Consider the following 9,063-nt stretch of genomic DNA (forward strand, 5'->3'; position numbering starts at 1 on the left):
CAATATAAAAAAGAAAAACCGTCATCAATAACGGAGCTCTTGTTACGTCACGATGTCGTAATTAAAAGTAGGGTTTTCTGAACATTCGAACCTTTGAAAAAAAAAAAAATTATAGATTTGTATCACTGGAAAAACTTACGACGACTCATCGTAGCCGAATGATTTAATTAATAAATTACAACTGTGTCCAAGTTTGTCATACATTTGATCCTAAAGTTCCCCAAATTTTTAACTCACGAAGAAATGTTACCAAGTTAGATTGTATTATGGGGCATCGTTTTAGAAGTTCTCTTGTTAGTAAGTTTTAGTTGTCAGTCGTTCGTGCGTACACATCTCTGAAGACCCGAATAATATACCTTGTATATTTAGAGCAAGAGTGGAATATTACTACACTTCAAAGAAATACTAAGAATAACGAGATATTCGCAACGACACCCGTTAACGAATCTCGGAATATTGTCACAGTCACAAAGTACTTGTTACTTTGGAACGATATTGATACGTATTGATATGAGTACAGAGTATTATTAATTATTTTATTATACCCATTTTTCTTAATTTGATTTGAGTTTAATAAAAATCGTGATGTAAATAATGAATTTTAATTATAAATAATGTGTTAAATAAACAATACGTTTTGTTATAACACTTGTGTTTATTACGAAAAAAATAATTAAATAAAACTCGGTAAACTTATGAAGCACAGTCTAAAATAATTAGCGGGGTTTAAACTTACAAAAAAAAAAAATAAATAAATAAATTTAAGGCTCGATAGAATCGACAAATCGTAGAATGGACATTGAACAGTAGCCAGTAAAATCAATAACCAGTTGATAATATAAATATTAACCGGTGGAATCGATACAAAAAAAAAAAAAAAACAACTAATAAATCGATAAATCCCCAAGTGACTAATTGATTATGCAAATAACATTTCAGGCTTATTTAAAATAAATATCTACAAGCAGATGACTTAGGTGTATTGAATTCCTGAACTATGTAAGACATCCGTGGAATTATCCAAGAATATTATATAGACTCGACTATACAAATAGCTTCTAGGTATGATCAACTTAAATTATTGGCGGAATTCCAAAACGTAGTTTACTTACATCACGATCAGCGTTACAACGAAATAACCTCTATAAATATGAACGAAATAGTCAATATTATATTTCACGGTTAATGTAAACCAATATTTTATTAGCTTAAAACAGAGCTAGTTAATAGTGTGTGAGAAACGTAGCATTGTATCTCTCGGGCACATTTGAATTTCAAATATAAAGGTTTACTGTGCGACATTGTTTCCATAAATAACAATATACAAGTATGCCGTGTATATATAAATAAAATCAATATTGAAATATGAGTGTATATTTATAGGAAATATATTTGTTTTGTAAATGGTTATTTTTCTATTAAAATTCATTATTCATCGTTACGATGTTATTATTTTGTATAAAGCACAATTAGTTATCATGACAGCAATAAACTAAAAAAAAAAAATAAAAAAAAAAAATACATCTGATAATAATTTATTTTTTCTCATTCGAAGAAATAACATTAAAATAAAACGATATAAAATATTTTAAATAAATTCTAATAGATTCAAAATCTGAAATTTAAAATGTATAAACACCATGGTGTACAATACTATTGTATATGGCTGATGAAGTATTTATATTAATATACTTGAAGATAAAAGTAATATAAGTTTATTTGTACTAACGTCTACTCAATATTCGCAGTCGTCAAGCGAACTATTTATTGACTAATAATAATAATAAACTAGAATATACTGAATTTAACGTAGATTTTAATACTATAATAAAAAGCTCTAATTAAAAATTATTTTTTTTCCGAAAAATATTTTTTAGTGAAATACGTATCACCTAAATTTGATAAAAAGAAGAAGGGTTTAGAAAATTAATTTAACTAACAAAATATATTTTTAATTAAGAACGGAGTTATACGAATTATTAAACCCCCGTGGAAAACTATATCATATTTCTTTATATAAATAAATAAAAACTTAAGAATTTTTTCTCATAATTTATTATTCAATTTCCCTGAAATGTTTGTTACATTAGATAAAAAAATAATTATTATTTACGTCCGTCTCTTAAATATTAATTCTCCCAAACTTTAAACTAAAAAACCCCTGGCCATTAAAATCAAATTAAAAATTAAACTTTTGCTTGGTTAATTTTTTGCATTAACTTACTATTAACATTCAACGTAATAATTATTGTACCTGATTTAAAATGTAAGTATCAAATATAAAGTAAATGTGAAGTAATAAGGTATGTATGTTCAATTTATCTCGGTGAAAAATTATTAAAATCTATGTATAATAGGTCAGGTTAACATCAGCCATCAATTAAGTCTAAAGATAGATGTAATCATTTTAGCGGGAAAGAGCGTATAAAAAGCTAAATAATATATAAGTCGTGTACTATAAATGTGGAAGTAAGATAAAAATCAAATGTAACATAAGGGAAAAGTACTATATGCGTGTAAAAAGGATGTGATTTAGCAGTAAAGGAACTAAGTATTACACAGATTAGATTTGGAGTGAATGTAGGGGAAAGAATGATAAGTTTATAGGTAGGTAAGTTTAAGCATTTAGGGTCAGCAGTGCTGAAGAATGGTAGTTTTGAAGCGGGTCTATTGCTCGGTATAGACTGTAAAATATGAGTGTATATGAGAAAACGACAAGGGAATTGTGCGATAAAAGGTTCCCAATTATGTGGAAAAAATAAAATATTTTACACGTGATTATGGCGTCATCAGTTCTATATAACTGAAGAGTTTTAGTTGAAATAACTAAATAAAAACCAAAAAAAAAAAAAAAAATATTTATCTGATTAAAAATTAAATCAATGAGATTGATAAAAAAATTGATGATATAAAAAATGATACAAGTGAAAATAAAAGTATGACTCTCAGTTAAGACATAGTTTCAGTTATAGTTAAAATATAATATTATTGTTATGAAAAATTCAATTACTATACGTGAACTAATATTATGACTTGAGATGTAGAAGAAAAACAATTCCCAATATAAGAGATTGTATTGAGTAGATCAGTATCGATTTACAACGATAGTTATGTTGAAAAAATATAAGACAATATTGATATATTAAATCATCGTAAAGTTTCTTAATGTTCTCAAACGCTATTGTGGTGATAGTAAAACACTAATATTGATAATATGGTGTCGCTGCAATAGTTGCAAATAATTGTATCCAATAACATTTTGACGCTATACCACCGGCCTTATAGTTAATTTACACCAACACATAGTTATCTTCATACAGAATTTGAATAACGAAAAAAAAAAAAAGCTTCGAAAATCGATTTTAAAGTCGATAATAATATTATAACTATTAGAATATTTTTAGTTGTATATTTTTGACAAACATAAATTAAAAAAATACAGAATGTTTATTAAATTATGTTATAAGTATAGCGTAGCGTTTTAAACAGAATGCTTTTGGTGTTTATTTTTTAATTAGGAAGATTATACATTTATACCTATAGAATACTCTAACAATATACATATTAATAACTTTTTGTATTTATGGTTAGTATTTTTTGAACTTTAAAAGTTTTAATTTTTCTTTTTTTTTAAAACCAGTTTTGCATAAATATTACTTTTTCCTATATTTTTTGTTAGTTCTTTACAATTATTTTGAAGAGTTCTTCGAAATTATTTTTTTCTACTGATTCACATGTATATTATGAAAAAATAAATAAATAAATGTCTTCAACCATTGTAATATTTACAAACGAATTTAATTCTTCATTTATTATTTTCAATTCATTAAATTATAATTTGAACTAGTGGAAGACAGAGAAAAGTATAAACTATTTTTGTGAAAGCTGTTAGCTTCTGTACTAGGTATGTAAATCTAAACTCCAAATTTATACCAAATGCATTTTATAGTTTAATTTAAACGAATAAACAAATATCTTTGTATTATAATATTATAATATATAATATTAGTACGCACCCCAAGAGAAAGTTTTATGAAAAACATCTGTGACTTTCTGGGACTTTTACAGTATAGAGTATACTACAAAAACCAAACAAATCTCATATTATGTTGAACTAAATTTGAAGAGAATAAAATGAATGTGAATTGATTATATTATTTCGGTTGTCTTGATTTAAGAAGTTGATTCCGTAAAAAAAAAACTTAATAAACCACATGTAATGTTTATAAAGTAACTTAATAATATTATACATTTTTAATTTATACTTTGTTAATCTCTTAATTTTCAATTTAATTATAATATATTAGAATTCTAATGATTATGGTGAATAGATTTTTTCTTTTGTATCCTTAAAATAATATTTTTTTCAGAATTTAGATTAAATTAATTTACACATTTAAACAATAATAACATAAAAAATTCTATATAATAAAAAACACAATGCATATTTACACATATTGTAAGTTTAAGTATATTTTATTAGTACTTCTAATACTTGAATATAATATACAATACAAGATTAACAAATAAGATTTTGATTTTTTTCATGCATTATTAAATAAAATAGTGTTGTGCGAAAATTTAATATAAAAAAAATACTAAAAAACCTAATACTGTGTTGCTTTAGGTAATAATATGTATTCAGAATTAAAGCGTCACTCATAAAATGAAAACTTTCATGATGTACCCATTTCGAAATGTGATGCAATTGGATGGATTCATACCAAGGCCTTCAACTGGACATAAATATATACGTCGGGTCGAAATTACTATGCAAAGTTACAAATGCTCTTTAATCTTGTCACACTTTGTCACTTTACAATGACTCTTCTTTTGTCTTCTCTTCCAATCCAATAATGTAGTTTACATTGCTCGAATGTATTGCAGCAAGCCTCCATTTATCTGTTCCGAAGAAAACCGATACATAACGTAATATGAAATGTCAATAGCTATATGCGCTAATATAATATGTGATCTATGTATATATATTATATTATATTTCCTAGTGATTTATATTGTCACTAGATTTTTGTAACATTTGATGTTGTTATTTTTTTTTCATCGTATAACTCAAAGAAATACTAAAAATAATAAAATGTATTGTTTTGAGATATTTGGAACGTTTTGTTTGAGAAATCCTATCGCTGAAAATAAATACGATTTCTAACGTTACAATTTGACTACGAATATTAATTAAAAATACTACAATGTAACAATTATTTTTCTTTTTATCGATCCATCTGATGATTCGTTTCGTACAGATAAAACAAATTATTGTAGAACACATCACGAATAATATTTATACTGAGATAAGAGTATTTCACTGGTTAATAATAATATAATATCATTATGTTATTGATTTAACAAACAAAATAAAACAATATTTATTGAATTGAATTTTTTTTTTTTTTTTGTCATAAATATTACTTTGTACCTAATATTTTTTCTCACATCGATTTACTCATTTTTCACGCACCTACCTACATCATATTCACATGTTTAATGACTGGATATACGATAGCATTATATTGTTAATATAATACGCACCGTGAAAAAATAACACTGACCCTTGTCAAACGCGAGCACGCATCGCTAAACAAAAAGCCAATTATGTATGAAAATCTCACTGTGTCTTTACACGGATATTTCTAATATTTTTTACCCCCTCCCCACAACCAACCTACAACCTGTCGCTGGGTTTATGGAAACAACTAATTTGTATACAATGCTATTAACGTAATAAATTGTCTAGGAGACAAAAAACAAGCTATCCCTGCGTGAAACTTTGTTCATATATTTATGTTCTGAGAATATATTGCGAATTTTTAATTAAATTTCTACTTATAAGTTACATGGACATAAAATACGTTCGCTGCTTTTATTGTTATAATACAGCTAGTAATATCGAACTCGAAGTTTAAAAATAGTTTTTTTTTTTTTTTTTAATATAATTATTTATTTTTAAACATTATTATACGTAATATATTGTTTGTGTCAATCAAAACTAGATGCTTACAAAATTACACTCGAAATTTAATGGCTTCGTACTAATAATATTCGTAATTATTATTATAATAATTAAAATACATCGTGAATACTAGACTTGGGAACATTTTATAGGCAACTTCTTATACATCAGATCATTTATTAGCTATGCCGCTGATTGGTCGTAAATTATTAGTACTTAGCATTATAATAGTAAAAGTTCAGGTGACTATTTTATTTTACATTTAAACAAATGGTTCTAATATTCAATAATATGTGAATGTCAAAATGATTGTTTTGATATTTATTTTGAAAAAAAAAACGAATTGTACACAAATCGTTTTACAAGGAAATGATCGAAACACATTTTCAAAATTATTTTTAGTTAATAAAATATTGTTATCGGAGTTAGATTATTAGTTTAATGTTAATTTTCTAATTTCTAATTTTTTTTTTTTTTTTTTTTTTTATCAAGGTTTATAATAATACATTATTTATACAGCTTAAATATATTTTCAGTGTTACGTTTATCGAGAACTTTTTATGACGTTGTCAGATGGTCTGTGATTAAAGATTAAAGTTTGAAATTCATAATTTATTGTACTTAGAATTTTGGAAATCAAAAAACGTAGTATGGTCATTTTTTCGTAAATTTTAATATTTTTAATACTATAGCCAAAAATCGGTAGAGACGTAATGTCAGAGTTATTAGAATTAGTAGTTTTTTCTTTAATAAAAAATACAACAAAATAAATATCTTCCATAACGTGAGTACAATTTACAATACTTTTACATATATACAAATAATGATGTACACACAATGTTAAATAATTTTATAATAGTATTTAAAATCATGAATAATGATAATATGTTCATTGAAATTCCTAAAGTCTTTGGTAAATTAAAGAATTTGTATTATATTTTAAATAAGAAAAATCGCAACTAATTCAAAAATTAATTAAATTGATTTTTAGTTATGATAAAATTAAATTTTTTCAACTTTAAAGCTTTTCGTCATATTTTTGATTCAGAGTAATTTTTGTCGACATCATTATATGTAAATATTTAATCTAATTATCAAACATAATTGAATCATTCGGTTATTAGTTTATAATCGTGATTGTAATGCAATTAATTTTTTAGTTAAATTATATACAAATTAAACAAGAAATTCAGTGAATTAAATATTTTACATATTATCGTTACATTAAAACCTGTTCTTGTAAATAATAAATTATTATATTGGAATAATAATTCTATTTTTAATTTAAATTTAAATATTTTCATCCATATAGAAATATTTTGGTTTAACCATCATTGTTTTTTTGTAATTTTAAAAATAGTTCATACCATCGTAGTTATTAAATATTATAAGCATTAACCGTATATTATGGTACATAATTTATAAATGTTTAATACTGCGCAAAAGTGTATTTTAATTACTTAGTACTCAAACTATAAACACATGTGTATTCATCTAATCAATAGTGATAACATTTACCTCCTTTAATGTATCAAAACACAAATTATTACATTTCAGATTAATTAAAAACCTGCAATTACATTACGACAGTAAATTTTGGTTTTTTCTCTTAAATATATATTATCTTTTATTTATGTAATCTTTTACATACATTTTTGCACATGACTGATTATGAACACAAAATGTATATATCATTAACTTGATGTTTTAATGAAAACCAAAAAAAAAAAAAATTAATTAAATTAATTAGCTAAGGTAGGATATAAATAAAATAATATTTTTCTCAAATATAAAGTTAAAATACGTGAAAATGAATAAAGTTAGAATAATAAAAATATTGTATTTTATGCGCCACAGATGATGAAAACATAATTTTTATGTGGTGGTTGTGCTTTTGATTGCTCTTTGTGGGAATAGCGCTTAATATTTCAGTTGAAATGTAAGCGAGTTATTTCCCACTACTACTCTGAATGTTATTCTATTTCTGTATCTGTGTTATACCTTAATATTTAAAATAAAAATTATAAATTTAAATTATTTTTACTATGTAGTAGTGTATTTACATAATATTGAACCTGATATTTTATCTTTCATCACGATACTATATATTATTATGCTCAATAAATCATATCCGGTTTTTGTATTAATTCGGAATCTTATACATAATAATGTTTTCTGAAACACGCTGTGACAATAATTTTTTCAACGAAATGACAAACATTTTGACGTTTTTTACTTTTCTGTCTCTTACAAAAAAAAAAAAAAATAAAATAAAATAAAAAATAAGTTTGTATCAAACAGAAAATACATATCCGTTAGTTAATGCTATGCTATTCGTATAGACGACGGAGAAGGGAACTATAGTTAAAATCTTTCATCTCTCCATTATATATTTTATTTATTTTGTTGTTTTTTCATACCTCGCGGAAGACATTTCTCGGGTTTCTTTTCTTCCGTAAACATTTGTATTCAGCCATCATTTATGATACAACGAAACTTTAGAGCTTAAACTTCATCCTCATGCTTTACTCTTAGAGTTTTTCATCACCTGTCATTATTATAACGATGACGTTGCAATGTGATTTGTGTCTCCATTAAAATTAATTTCACTCTTTTTTTTTTTATTTTTATCGAACGAAATTCTGTCAGAGATGTACAACTTATATGCAATGCTTGTTGAAATATTTCTAAAAGACGTACATATAAATATTAAATCTGACGTAAAAAAAAAAAATAATACAATCTGTAAACAGCAATTTAATACTGTTTTAAAATAGAAAAAAAACACAATTAATTCTATCGATTGGTTATTGCAAACGCTAAATTATACTTTCAAATGGGCTTAAGATATTTTTCTTTGAAAACCAATATAATCATGTGCATTATTGGTATATTATTTTGATACATGTGTGTTAATTTAGCGATTATTAATCTATTTTATCGGTTATTAATTTACGAATGTAATTATACGTTATAAATTATCGGTAATAGTAATTATAGAAACGCGGTATATTAATATGACAAATGATGAATCGAAATATTGCTGGCACGCGAATCTAACCATAATAATACTATAATATAATTATTAGGACTTC

The sequence above is a fragment of the Aphis gossypii genome, chromosome 3 (assembly GCF_020184175.1).
Source record: "Aphis gossypii isolate Hap1 chromosome 3, ASM2018417v2, whole genome shotgun sequence".
In the NCBI taxonomy this organism is placed as follows: Eukaryota; Metazoa; Arthropoda; class Insecta; order Hemiptera; family Aphididae; genus Aphis; species Aphis gossypii.